Below are 15571 nucleotides of genomic sequence, written 5' to 3'. Positions count from 1 at the left end.
GAATTCTCATGACAGGTTCAGCATCAAGTCTGATACTGTTTTCTTTCCTTTTTCTTTTTACTTTTTATTAACACGTAGGCTAATCTGAGAACTTCTTTCACACATGTATGTAAATGCAAATGATAAAAGTACCAACGAAGCAACAACTGCGCATATTCATATTTTCAACTGCATCAGAAACCCAGTAATACTACTAATATAAATTTTTCTTACAATGGTGAATGAGGCCTCGGTTCGATAAAAGTTTCTTCTCATTAGAAAGTCGAAGTCGTGCAGTGACAAGTGACAATAAATGTGCTTCGAATCCAGAATTCATTCTGACATTTAAATTCCTGTTCAGTTGGGGAAATACAGCTTAAAAGAGTCATTAAAACTTTTTAAATTTTTCTTCGAGGCGTTAATTTTACGATGCTTTGTTGAGTGTTATGAAGAATGGCACGTAAGTTTCGTGGAACCCATGAGTGATCTCCACGGCACATCGTTCTTCCGTGGAACATAGATTATGGAGCGCTGTACTAGAGCACTGATAGCGCGTGACTAATACGCGTGGTCTTCTCTCGGCTGCGGTGGTGTGCGACAGAGAGGATGAATAAACCTCGCACAGCTTGGCGGAAGTTGCTGAAGATGATCGACGCTACCACGCCTAATGACAAAATAGCGATGGGAAAAACAGACCGGTTAAAATTGATACCTGTATTTTAGTTCTGAATAATCGGTATTTTTCGTTATTTGTTTGATCACTGTTATAATTGGTGTTTTTACTAATAACCGGGTTAAAGCTGGCATTTCAATTAGCCATAGCAGTAGTGCAACAATTTTTCAAAATGATAGAGCACAACAATCAGTCGTCCTTTTCTTTCAGGTTTTATTAAGCAAATCTAGATTTCGGCTAGTGCCTAGCCATCATCAATGCACCGTTTCATAGTATCACTGTATGTCCTAGTACGTCAGTCCCCTATTGTTCGGGCTTCTGTCCCAGTTCGTTCAAGGCTTCAAACAGGGGACTGACGTATTAGGACACGTATTGACACTATGATATAGTGCACTGATAATGGCTAGGCGCTAGTCGAAATCTAGATTTGCTTAACAAAACCTTAAGGGGCTCCGGAACGCCCTATACTTGCAATGTTAAAACAACGCTTATAAATTACATCTTTCCTCACAAAGTATTTGAGGTAGGAAGTTGAACTTTTTACAGATTATTTATTGGAATATGGGGTACAACTTAACACAGGGATTTTACAAAATTTTAGTTCAGTTATTAAAGATGATTTTTTTTTCAATTGTAATGAAAATTCACAACATTTTTTGCAATTTTTTATTTATATATTCAAAAATATACAGTTTTTTGGAAAAAGGCTGTGTTAAATTATGCAGAAGGTACTGTGTAACATTTACTGAAAGTTTGAAACATATGTTTGGAAGATCCTTAGAAAACATATAATTAGTATGAGAAAATAAAAGTTTTGGGAATCGAGCGACAAAGATTGGATTAACTTTATAGTGCATTCCAGGTCCATAGGATGGATTATCTTCATCCTCTGCAAACTCCTCCTCCAGCTTCCTCTTGTTCCTCCTCCTGTTTACTCTTGCTTGTATTTCTAGACTCTTTACAGCCCTGTCTGCAGCCCGAAGGCGTTCCTTGTCTAAAGCAAGCATCGCTCGTTGTTGTGTTCGTAGATTTTGCTACCATTTTCTTCAGTTGCAGTTACTGCAACACTGTTCCAAAAGGTGGTCATGTATGAACACTTATCAAATTTCAGTTGTATTTCACTAGCAAGTCCTACGTGCTTTATTATGGAGAGTTCCAGACCAACTTCACTACAATGAATACATCTTACCCAGTTTGAAAAAATTCCTTTGAGAACCGACATATCAAATATTTCATTCACATCCGATTCGCCCATAAAACATTCATAGTTTTCACTCATTGAACCAAGCTTCTTCTGTGAAGTATTTTCTTTCCCACTTTGACAGCTATGGGCAGGTGTACTTGAGAGGTTAGGTTCACTCACTTGGTTATCGTCTTTATTGTTTACAGTAATAACACATACCTTTGGCTTTCCAACATTTCTCCTTTACTTAAAAGCCTTCAGAGGATTTCTAATAACTTTACTTTTACTCATTATTATACTTCAACAAAACAGAGACTCAAGAAACAGAATTAATTACGAATATTTTCGACATAACGACAGAGTAAATAAACATGAAACAATCGACAATCACACCAGCGATATATATTGAACCATCACAGGTTAGCCACAACACATACTTTATCTCACATCACTAAAATGTACCTGATGAACACGGTCGTTAATAATAACACCATTTGACAGCAGTTTAACAGCGCCACAGTGGGTCACGCCCATGTAGAACACATTTAAAAAAAAATTTAAAAATAGTTGTAGTCTTCGGAATTGAATAAATTATATATCTATTAAAAGGTAATAGTCTGCAGATTCAGAAGACGCAAAAAAGTAAAAATTGAACTTTTCATGATTTTGAGCCTTTCCGGAGCACCTTAAAGAAAAGGACGACTGATTGCTGTGCTCCATCACTTTGAAAGTCATATCACAGTCGTTGAGTGCGTCCACATTCGTAATGGCGGGTAATTTGAGCAACAAGTTTTGGTTTTTAAATAAATCTTTTTTAAAAACGAGTAATTTTATTCGTAAAATTTCCTTTGACTTGAATTATGGCTTTATTACATGAAATGGGAAAAGCTATCAGTGCTATTTTAATATCAATCTTGACTTAAACAAGCAATAAACACACGAAATAAGAATTGGTATAGCATTTCTCAGACGTTAATATACTTGTTACCAAGTGGCGTGATCTTCTGGATGGTACGCACATATATGCGGAGTGGGAGATGGTTCAAATGGCTCTGAGCACTATGGGACTCAACTTCTGAGGTCATTAGTCCCCTAAAACTTAGACATCCATGCCCGAGGCAGGATTCGAACCTGCGACCGTAGCGGTCTCGCGGTTCCAGACTGCAGCGCCTAGAACCGCACGGCCACTTCGGCCGGCGGAGTGGGAGACTTACCCTATCTGGTCTACATGTTAATTTCCCACTGTTGTCGCTGAACATAAGTTGTGTCACAGAATTCCACCATCCCTAGTCTGTAAGTATTTTACGAAGTGCCGCATCATTGAATTATAACCCTCCATTTGCTTTATAAGAATAAGAACGGAAGAAACCACAACAAACTTACATCATATAAGGAGAAAACATAACAATTCATTCAAAGTTTACACTAAAAATACGGAGCACCTGATCTGTTGCCTGTGTCTACATAATATGCCTTTATCTGCTAGTAGCCCTTGCAAACGGACAGATTAACACTTTTTAGATTTACTATTACATAATGCCCATATAATGGCATGATCCCCGTTTACAACAATATTTTTGAGTAGAGAATCAAAAAATTAGCACCAATAGGAAAATACTGCTGATTTTTTTGTAGTATTCAACCACGTGTCAGTTTACAAGAAAAGTTGCGAATGGTGGTACGGACTAACTTTTCTTTTATTTGTCTTTATAGTTTAATATTTTGATTCTACGTATCTTGAAACTGAGAGAGTTATAATTTTTCAATCTTTGGTCGGTTTCTACGTTTATTGCAGGAAATAAAAGGAATAAAAATCCGAAAATCGGTTATTTCAGACATCGGTTATTTTGAGAGGTTTTCACAGTCAGCTTAAACTTGCATTGAAAACCGATGTAACCGAAAACCAGCTGTATCAGCGATAACCGCCATCCCGAAGATAAAGCCGCTAGCGCGTCTTGAATAGCAATACGGAAATCACGCAGATGCGTATAGACCTCGAAGTTGCAGCGTGCGCGTGCTCGATACTCGGCGAACAACCGACGCTCACTCGGTTTCGCTACGCGGACGCAGTGCTCTGACGTCTAGCTTGTATCTAGGGCAGCTTTTACCTGCCGCTTCTGAGTTTCTTGACAACTGGAATATCTGCCACGGCTTTCGTGGTTCTTGGCAACTGCAGATGGGATGTGTAACCCAAGTCGCACAAAACGTAATACTAATCCGTTTCGTAATTTCGGCGACAAGGATGTTGACATATTCACACGGAAATTCGCAAATGACTGTACTGTGGACAGCATCTCCAGAAACTTTCCTCAACAGTCATTTACGAACTTCTATATGAATGTGGCGGAATCTATGTTCGTGAAAACGGGAGACCGACAAGCAGTCGCGCGTTGGTGTAATGAATCGCGCAGTAAAGCTGCGAGGATGGGTCGTCAGTGGTGCCTGTATACTCAGTTGGTAGGACCACTCACCTGGACAGAAAAGGTTGTGGGTTCGACTTCCCGTCCAGCACGCTGATTTCACCTGTCACGATAGTTCTGAAGAGCACAAACTCAGTTGCAGGCTGTGTTTAGTAATTCAAATCGTAACTGGATTATTTTTAGCTATACACTATACATCAAATATTGAAATAGTGTGAAAAATATTGAAATAGTGTGAAGCATTCGTTCTGCTTACTAACATATGTTTGTTTAATGACCAAATAGGGTCCCTGTTATTTTACGAAGGCTTCTTTAATGAGCCGCCAAGTCAAAAGTCTAATACCGTCACAAATGGCGATGTAAAGCGTGACAAGTTAGGTAACATGAGGGTGAAGAGAGCACATTCTCTATGTATGCCAACAGGTGCATATCCTTACGAACACCAAGAAACCTACCTGTATTTGACGTGTTACGTTTGGAAGAAAGAGGCGCTCGCTCTTCTAATATCTGGATACCAGGATTCCTTCCGCGAAGACGAAGGCCAGTGGTTTACTGTATCCTGTAACACAAATAGGATTATCAGAATGGATAGTGTTGTCACTCTAGTTAACGGAATAATACTGTAGAAGCTGAAAAAAATGCTATTATCTGTTTCCCTGAATCTAACATATAAGACAAAATAATTATGACCGTGGGTTCTGATCGCTATTCCGCAACCAAAGAATGCTAATTGACCTGTGCCTTACAGTATTATGACCACAGTATTTCGTTTAAGGTAACCTGGACAGAAACAAACGACAATAATGTTCAGCGAAGTAATGGGGTTGTGTGAATTCCTAAGGGACCAAACTGCTGAGGTCATCCGTCCCTAGACTTACACACTACTTAAACTAACTTAACGCTAAGGAAACACTCACACCCATGCCAGAGGGAGAACTCGAACCTCCGGCAGAAGGGGCCGCACGAGCGAATTTATGTATAGAAATCAGTAACACCCATAATTAATCATCTTACCACTGCACGAATAATAATAAATCAACGAACAGGTCAGGGGGATCAAACACTGCCGACCAACCACCGTGTCGAACTTTTCTGTGGCGACGCTGAAAGTCAGTACGGAAGGCCATATGGTTAACATACACCTCTAACAATCGTTGACCGCTAATGTAAAATTTTTGGAACTGAGCTCCTCAGCTGTCCTCAAAACGCTTCCATCCAGTTCGGTTCTCTCACACAAACGAACCGTGACACTGCCTCGAATCGGACACCAGTCCTTGTCTTGCTGGAATAGTGCTTAGGATTAGTTCTACCATACTTCGGGAGGACAGAGGTTCAAATCGTCGTTAGACCGTTCCGATTCAGGTTTCCCGTGGTTTCTCTAAATCGCCTATGGATAATGTCGAGATGGGTCCTCTGAAAAGGATACGACCGATTTCCTTCCCAAATCTGAGTTTGTGCTCAATTTCTCGATGTCGATGGGAAACTATAATCTTCCCTTTTTTTTCTTTGCCAATTTATATGTGCTACATTCTGGACAAATAACCTAGCAGACCGAGGAACACGTGGACAAATTATTGAGGCAAATGAAGAGGTTGAGGAAGGAAGGAAGATTAGGATTTAATGCCCCGTAGACAGCGAGGTCAAGATGGAATCACAAGCTCGAACTGATACTTTACAATAGGGCACTTCGATAAAACAAATCCTGAGCACTTCAGACTTCCGTTGTGGCCAAGTGGTTCTAGGCGCTTCAGACTGGAACCGTGCGACCGCTACGGTCGCAGGTTCGAATCCTGCCTCGGGCATCGATGTGTGTGTTGTCCTTAGGTTAGTTAGGTTTAAGTAGTTCTAAGTTCTAGGGGACTGATGACCTCAGATGTTAAGTCCCATGGTGCTCAGAGCCACTTCAGACTTCTTTCGCGCTATGATAGAAGCGGCTGCTGCTATGGAAACAGCAACGGTATCAGATTCTGTAGTGCACTTCTTTACTTGTCACCGGATGCTAATACAAATAAAACTTTTATTGAATTTACGCTGACATCGCAGTTTGATTAAAAATGTGAATCAGTTTGTTTGCCGTTAAAATGAATCTCTGGTCAGTGGTAGCCTATTAGGCATGGAGAACTAGCAAGAAGAAAACCAGCACCTTACTAAAATAATCACCATATGTGGTGATTCAGGGAAGCCACAATAGAAGAATATAACGCAGAAAACTGATTCCGATAAACAGAACTAGACTTCAGAAAGATTGTTTCGACATGTAACGATTACACAGTGCTGTGCTAAACTCATAACGTGGAAAGCAAGGATACAGAACAAATGGCTTATAGTTCACCTGCGTCTTTTCGCCATCTACGTACAGAAGACTAGCACATCACACATTCAGAGACAAGCGGCAACCAATGCAACATAGATATGACAAATAGAAACTTGAGAAGAAACTGAAAGAAGATGTATATAAAATATAGACAGTTCCGGTATTATACCTCGGTGACTTATCCACAGAAATCTTTATACTGTGCGCAACAAATTTATGACTGTAAGCAATGCAATTTTTCCTCCATATGAGAAGTACGAAGCACCTCTCTACACCTACAAACACTGCAGACCACTGTGAATCATAAATCGGAGGACACTTAGCGTCGTATCACATGTTCACGAGTTCCAGTCACGTACGGAGTGCGAGAAAAGTAACTGCTTAAACGCCTATGTTTGCGCTGTAATTATTCTAAACTTGTCTTCGCGGTCTCTATGAGAGACACACAACCTACAGTGCGTAATAGGAGACAAAATTTTAACAACACTCTTACAGTTTTCGAAATGTATTAAGACAGAGAAACAATTTCGGACGTGGGTGTCATTTGTTTATTCATTTTGGCTATTTGAAGTGCCTTGGGAATCAACATGAACAAAAATATATCCACATACACACAACAAAAAATGTTTTGCATCACCCCGGTTCCCAGAACTTCTGAAGACAGACGTTGACTGTGGATATTGTGTCACAAACACGGTCCTGTGACAGTTCAGAGATGTCACAAACCCCGCCCAAAGATGTAAACAACCATGCATGAGCAGCGCCTACAAATTAGACGGAAGGGGTCAGACAGCCGATCAGTTATAGTGATTCCACCAGGAAGGAGGTACACTGCCCGTGTTGTCTGTAGTACAACCATGCCTAGAAGGTCAATATCGCGGTTCGATCGCGTCCGCATGGTTACTTTGTGGGAAGTGTTCAGGCATCTCTAAGAGAATCAAAGCGATGCTGTTCGGACGTGGAGGAGATACAGAGAGACAGGAACTGTCGATGACGTGCCTCGCTCAGACAGCCCAAGGGCTGCTACTGCAGTGGATGACCGCTACCTAAGCATTATGGCGCGGAGGAACCCTGACAGCAACGCCACCATGTTGAATAATGCTGTTCGCGTAACCACAGGACATCGTGTTACGACTTAAACTGTGCGCAATAGGCGCCATGATGCGCAACTTCACTCCCGACGATCATCTTTACAACCACAACACCATGCAGTGCGGTACAGATGGACCGCTCAGGACTGTCATGTTCTCTTCATCGATGAGTGTCGCATATGCCTTCAACCATACAATCGTCGGAGACGTGCTTGGAGGCAACCCGGTCAGGCTGAACGCCTTAGACACACTGTCCAGGAAGTGCAGCATGGTGGAGGTTCCCAGATGGTTTCGGGTGGCATTATGTATCCGAATCGCCGTTGAGGGGACCAACAGTGCCTTGATAAACTTGTGGATAGTATGCCACGATGAATACAGGCATGCTGGATATTAGAGCTACCGGCGTGTACAACAATCTGGGCCACCACCTCTGAAGTCTCGCTGTATGGTGGTGCAACATGCAATGTGTGATTTTCATGAGCAATAAAAAGGGCGGAAATGATGTCATGTTGATCTCTATTCCAATTTTCTCTGCAGGTTCAGGAACTCTCGGAACCGAGGTGATGCAAAACTTTTTTTGATGTGTGTATTTATAAGGTAATATGGCAGCGATTAATAGAACTAGTAAACAACTGCAGATAAAAGTGGTAATTTCAGATTCTGTACGTTGCTAGTGAGTTAAAATGTACACTGTCAAATAAAACGATTAAATTCGTGATTAACAATAATGAGTTGCAAAGCATCAAATTCGTTCCATTAGACACAAATAAGAAATTGGAAAGTTCTCATACTCATCCACCATGGTTAAAAAACCATGTAGAAAGTCTCCACGGAAGCAAAGAGAGCTGCTTCATAGGTTTAAGCGCAGTCGAAGCCTTGTGACAGCCAGAAGCTAAAATGGCCGTAAGAGGAGTAGTGCTAGAATCTTCAATATTCGAATGATTTTGTCAATCGACCTGACCAAATATCCTAAGGAGTTATGGTCTTTCGTGAAGTCCGTAAACGAAGCTAAATCAGTTGCTCAGTCGCTCAGAGACCATACTGGCAGTAAACGGGAGATGACAGAGAGAAGACCGAAATACTTAATTCGATCTTCCGAAATCATTTTATTGCACAATACCGTGATACAAATCATCCTTTCAGTCATCGGAAGAAGGCCGAAATGGCATTCCTGAGATAAGAGACCAAAGAAAAGAAAATCTGCTACAGTCGCTGAACAGTGGAAAGGTATGTGGACCGGATTAGATTCCTGTGAGATTCTACAAAGATTATGCCAGAGAATTTGCTCCTCTTCCAGCAGCAGTTTATCAAACGTCGCCAAAGCACAGAAGGATACCAAGCGATTGAAAAAAAAGTGCTCTTTCCGGTTTTCAAGAAGAATGTCTAACAGCTGCACATAATTAAAGGCTCATATCAAATTGTTCAAATGGCTCTAACCACTATGTGACTTAACATCTGACGTCATCAGTCCCCTAGACTTAGAGCTACTTAAACCTACCTAACCTAAGGACATCACACACATCCATTTCGGTACCTGCTTCGATTCTGGTGTAAAGTGCTAGACATACATCTCATCCACATTAACAAATCGGCGAACGAAATCCGATGTGTTCTGCCTGAAACTGTACAGATGTTGCTGAGAATTTCGCCTGCACCACTGACTTTGGTCAACATTTAAAAAAAGGCGGCAATCCTCTTGCTAGGAATCGTTTTCGTCGTTAATACCCCACGCAGAATGTATCGCAATATTTCTTCTTATACGACAACGGCGTCGGATATTTCATTCACATTTAATCACCAATCGTTAAATGCCATTGTTCATTTTTACGCAGTTTCTCCTGTAACCGACTTTGGAAAAAGAGTAGACTCCTTGAAAGTTTCATCAATGTTGGATGTGTTCTGCTGTTTATAAACTTTCCGGAACCGAGAACTTTATGACAACATGTAATTCCACACGTGCAGTTTAACACACACATACACGCAAACGCACACGCACACACACACACACACACACACACACACACACACACACACACACACACACACTTGGGGACCGTATGGTCAGCGCAATTTTTCTGTTTTCATTTAATCGAATTTTTATATTTTTACAGCCCGTACTCTGGGCAAATCAACAAACGGTGCCAACAGTGTAAACCAAATACCAATATTCGTACTTGTAACTTCAAAAACTGCCTTAACGGAGACATTTTCAAAAAACCTTTCATCCCCTATTTCGCTCTCTTCGGATTGGAATTTCCGAAAACCCCTTCTTAGACAATACCTACAGTACAAGATCAACAGCCTCTCCAAATTTAAAGTTTCTATCCTTAGTGCTTTGGGCTCGGCATCGACGAGTCAGTCAGGACTTACTCGGACAAGATAGGATGCATATCATTACAGGTGTGTCTAAAAGTTTAAAGTAAATCGGTCAAGAACTTTTTGAAATTTTTAGTAATAATGTTTGCCCTTTATGCTTTACATATTTATTATTTATATTTAAAAAATAGTAGCAAGCTGATATTCGAAGCAATCAGTGATTCTGAACAAACGAAAATTTACGTTTTTATTTGTATAGATTATCCGTGTTTTTCGGATACTGGTGGAATCGAACGTCCGCATTAACTTTGAAATCGGAAGCTTGCTGTACTCTGAAAAGTCTTATAAATAAAACCATTCCGCAGATTCACTTGTGCTATTGCGCAACGTGTGCAGATATAATAAAAGTGAAATTTCGGGGATATTAACGCCGTATCCCAGAAAATTTAATCTTGCCCTCGTATGATTACAGAGCTACTGCCAGGAGACAACGCTGAACATCACACGGACGAAGGACGTACATATTAGAAGCCACACCTATGCTGACGGAGGTGTTCGAAACAGCGACCCTTTAGTCACGGGCAACACGCGCCATCTGGTACGACTAAAGCAGCTTTTTCTCGCGTAGTGGAGGAACAAATTTTGTCCTCTCCTAAGCACATTTCACTATGCAGCCTGGAAAACGACAGAACTGTGTCTGATTTCCTAGCCACTATAACAGCTGCATTTGCTCAGAGGACCACCGCAGTTCCACGGCTAGTATTAACTGCTGCTTCTTGTGGACACGGCGAGCCATCCTCACACATCAGATATGGCGATGAATGAGAGCACTTACGTCGAACTTGGCGGTAGTTGCGAACCCGAAGGCAACAGTCTGAATAATCCGGCACCGACAGAAGTTGCAGGATCGAACAGCTGCAGCCTGCTGAGCTAACGAGCAAAATGGAATTTCTAGTTTTAAGGTGGAAATGTTTCACGCGATCGATGAATTTCATTGCGCGGTTTGCCTCCTCTGTTTGTTCTCAAATGCGAGCGTCCTTTTTACTCAAAGTTTACCCAACAGAAACTTTCAATGTTTGGAATACAAATGAAGGCAGATGCGATATTTTACTTTCCAGCAGATGTTACAAGCAAGCGTCACAAATGAATATTAAGTGTTAGAAAACAGAGCCGCAAAAGGCCTCTCAGTATGAATAACAGGGCGCATTTTAGTGCGCGGGAAGAGATTTTATATAATTTAACTGACGTCATTCAGCTAACATCCCGTGGAACCCAAGTGAAATAAAAGCATTATATATACCCCGACGACCTACAGATACTACAATTTACATAACTATTTGTAAAAAATGCAACATGACGAAAGCAGTTTGAAAAAAATCCTCATTTGAATTAGGGTACTACATGTAAATGAGCAGAATAATACAACAGCGCGAATTCGGGCTAAGCAGGATATTTTAAATGTCCACGTTAGACACATACATAAAACGAAGTGTTAAGTTTAAAATACATTCATGATAATTTTTGAGTAAATGCCACGTTGTCGTCTTAGATACACCATACATTTACCAGTGAAAAATTATGTAAATTAACACAAAGAAGAAAGAGTGACTTGTTTTAAAAAGAAGACATAGCTTCTGAGGATGACTAAAGCTGATATCAGTAACAGGAAGTAGTGAAGCATACTTGCAGTACGTCAGCTTTGATCAGTGAAATTATCAGTCTGTAAGGCGATTATCGAGTCATATGGTCTATCTTCACTTCCAAAAATAGCTTTCTTTTGTGAGGAAATCGTTAGCTTCGCCAACTCACAATATTTACCTGTGACAGTTACAGCTAATGGTGAGCGATGAGACGGCACTGTTTACCTGTAATAATCGTTCCAGTAACAACAAGACATCATGCCAGAATCGCGTTTAACCTACTAAACGCCACGACCATTGCACCTCACCAATCGAATACTCACACCTCGTCTTAAGAGTCGATAAACACCAGCAAGTCGTTCGACACAGAACCAGTACGCACATAATAAAACACGTCGCCGAAGCCAGTATATCACGCTCTGTTTCATATTAATGAACACATACACATAGAATGTTCTTACAGCCTCTTTCCAAGGCAACCTTTCGCAGTAATTAACACGATTTTAGATCCCCTTAACGATAGGTTTTCCTCAGTGATAATGCAAGTACCGTACTTTTATTCTCTGTGATATAATTAACCAGTAACAATTCCATACAGTCTGGCAGAAAACAAAAATACGGAAATAAAGAAAAGGAAAATCCTGCTTTCATGCTGATATTATAACGCAATAAAAATTAGATGTTCATTTCAATAAAGACAAAGAGTGGAAACAGAAATTGCCAGAGTCTTGTCCCGCCACCTAAGCAAAAATAATGCGCTAGATCGGAGCAGGCTATGCCGGCAGTGACGCATCTAGATAGGATTATAAGAAGGATGGGAGACAAATAAGAGTACACTACCCCGATTATAAGCATTTACTGTCTAGTATGAGTTTTGTGTATACTAATATGCTGCCAGAGATGCGAAGTTCCACATGACGATCATTGTTCTCTATTTTCTAACAGGATCGTGGAGATACGGAGGCAGAAGGAGAAGACTCAGACAACGCGGAAGACAGGAGCTTCTGGGAGAAGCTGCACGAGAAGGACCAGGCGAGAACCCACCAATAGGCAGTCGTCGGCAGGAACAACCCATATCATTATCAGCAAAGGCCTTAGGCGTTTTATGGACAAATAAAGAATTAAATCTGCAGCATGACACAGAGTTTTAATAAAAATTTTCTGATTATTTTTCTGAAGAAATTATGCTACCATCCTCACAACACAAGCACTATTTGATACGTACTTTGTACAACGACAAAAAGCATTAAGTCACTCACATGAAATATAGAGAATTTATAACACCTACGTAACTCTAAGTATTAATCATTACATGCATTCAAATATTAATCTACAAGCATAATCATGCAAACAACGATGCTTTCTTTGTACATCATTTTTCACCTTTACGCCGCTTCATAACAAAACACAATAATTGAAATGTTAATTTATTATTCTCTTTCCACCAGCATCCTTATGCATCAGTTTCTTAGTGGAAAGAAATACGCCGGGTGGGATTAGCCGAAGGTCTAAGGCGCTGCAGTCATGGACTGTGCGGCTGGTCCCGGCGGAGGTTCGAGTCCTCCCTCGGGCATGGGTGTGTGTGTGTTTGTCCTTAGGATAATTTAGGTTAAGTAGTGTGTACGCTTAGGGACTGGTGACCTTAGCAGTTAAGTCCCATAAGATTTCACACTCATTTGAACATTTTTGAAAGAGAAACCTTTTCGTCCTCATGTGCTGAATACTTCAGATGTATCAGTTATATGTATCGCATTTTATCTCAATTAGGGTTTAACGAAATGTTGTAAGACTAGGGATTTGTAAGTGGACACAACGAACACAATGTACATGTGCACGAAAGCTTTTACTATCTGTGTGCAACACTGCACCGGTCGCACTAACAAAAACTTATTAATATTTCTAATATGTCTTAAGCCACTAGAATATTATGCTGCAGCGTGGTAGTAAATTATTATGTTATTCCGCAGGCAGCAAGAGTTGCTGCACAACTTAATGTGCAGCGAATAAGCTTACGGGATAGGGAGGTGAGCCAAACCCGGATAGAATCCGAGCGTTGGATTAACGAGCTTTGCTCTGGTTCACTAGAAAGTATGAGCGTGGTTTTTACGCGGTTTCAGATCCTCGCTTAGACATAACAGTGGGCTGACCCCGTACCTCCACCTCAGAAAATACTGTATAGAAACAGAACAAAGTTTAGACGACTCACGACCGATGATGAACACAACCCCCCTCCCCCCCCCCCCCGTGATGGCAGGACGACTATAGTGACTGGAAGGGCATCCTGCCCCAATTTCAAATAAACAGATTTGCCAAATTATGAAAACAGTATACCGTGTACGACAGGACAAACGTTAGGAAAGAGAGAAATTCTGGAGACAGCAGATCTTTGTTGCTAAAATTAAACCAGTTTTCCAGATACACTTCATATAGCTGTTTATCTTCTATAGTAAGCTGTTACGTCAACGTAGAAGCTTCCGTATTCGCCATATGTAGAACAAAATGAAATGTTCATCGGTAACACTCTGCTGCCTCATTCCACGACATTCACATTCAGGATGTTTTCTCGACGATCCAAAAAATACACTGACTGACAAAAAAAAGTGAAGCACCCAGAAGACAGGGTCGGGTGTCAGTGTAAGTTCGTAGACGTACACACCCTCTGTGGAAACGTGAAAGATTACAGTTGCAATCCTCTGTGACAGGAAGGACGGCCAAAAGAGTGCATCAGTGTTGTTACCATGCTTGGTAGAGTATATGAGGAGCGAATCAGCGTCAGGCGTTCAGTAATCCTTTGAAGGACAAAGAGATGCCCCGTAATCCATTACCAGCACCTCACAGGACTTGAGAGAGGCCTCATTGTGGCTCTCTTATTTGGCAGGCTGGTCGAATCGTGCAATATCCGCATATGTTTGGAGTTCGGGTGTGACAGTGACCCAATGTTGGACTGAACTGAATCAAAAGCGCGTATTATGCATCCACTATACTGTAATCTCTTTACATCTGCGCTGCCATCCGGGAACAAGTAACAGACACTCTGCTACATCCTATGTCATCTTAGCAACAGCTGAACCAGGCAGTTACCGTCCAATGCATAGGCTGCTGTTAACACCACTACATAAACGGCTGCATGTTGAGTAGTGCCGTCACCAGAACGCATGGACTGCTGGTGAATGGCGTCACACCGAGCGACCTAAGGCGCTACAGTCGTGGACGGTGCGGCTGGTCCCGGCGGAGGTTCGAGTCCTCCCTCGGGCATGGATGTGTGTGTTTGTCCTTAGGATAATTTAGGTTAAGTAGTGTGTAAGCTTAGGGACTGATGACCTTAGCAGGTAAGTCCCATAAGATTTCACACAGATCAACATTAAATGGAGTCACATGGTGTTTAGCGATGAAATGCGGTTCTGCACTTCCCCGAATGACAATCGGCGGCGTGCGTGGCGGCCACCTGGGGAGCAGTCCCATTCTTCCAATGTTCTGTTGAAGCACAGCGGTGTTACTTCTGAGGTCATGGTATGGAAACCTACCAGGTAAGACAACAAGTCGCCCCTGGTAGTGATGAAGGGAACTCCAACGACACACACCGTTACATCGCGGACACCCTGCGCTCTCATGTGTTACTTGCTACGCGGTCGTATTGTGGTGCCGTTTTCCAAGAGGACAGTGTTTGTCCTCATACGACACGTCTCTCTATGAAATCTCTGCGTGATGTTCGGGCGCTCTCGTGGCCAGCGACATACACAGATCTCTCTCCGATAGAATATGTGTGGGACCATCTTGGACGTCAACTCCGTCTCAGGTCCAGAATTCAGTATGCTGAGGACCAGTAACAATAGTTGTGTCCAAATAGTCTTCTGACGCCCATCCCAATCAACGCATTCACTCTGGCCAGAGGAGATGCAACGTCACATTGATGGTTCAAATGGCTCTGAGCACTATGGGACTTAACATATCCGGT

At 41.6% G+C, this 15571-nt stretch overlaps 1 protein-coding gene across 3 annotated transcripts in view; it reads right to left on the bottom strand.

The window, feature by feature from the left end:
* Window positions 1-15571, bottom strand: part of LOC124776623 (COMM domain-containing protein 4) — a 555896-nt gene that overhangs the window by 206688 nt on the left and 333637 nt on the right. For all 3 annotated transcript variants that reach the window (XM_047251722.1, XM_047251716.1, XM_047251728.1), the window contains exon 4: window positions 4711-4814. The gene's annotated coding sequence lies outside the window, so the exon portion shown is untranslated. The remainder of the gene's footprint in view (window positions 1-4710; window positions 4815-15571) is intronic.

This window comes from Schistocerca piceifrons, chromosome 1 (genome assembly GCF_021461385.2).
Source record: "Schistocerca piceifrons isolate TAMUIC-IGC-003096 chromosome 1, iqSchPice1.1, whole genome shotgun sequence".
NCBI lineage: Eukaryota > Metazoa > Arthropoda > Insecta > Orthoptera > Acrididae > Schistocerca > Schistocerca piceifrons.
Note: the sequence above shows the minus strand (reverse complement) of the source record. Positions and strands in the feature narration are given on the sequence as shown.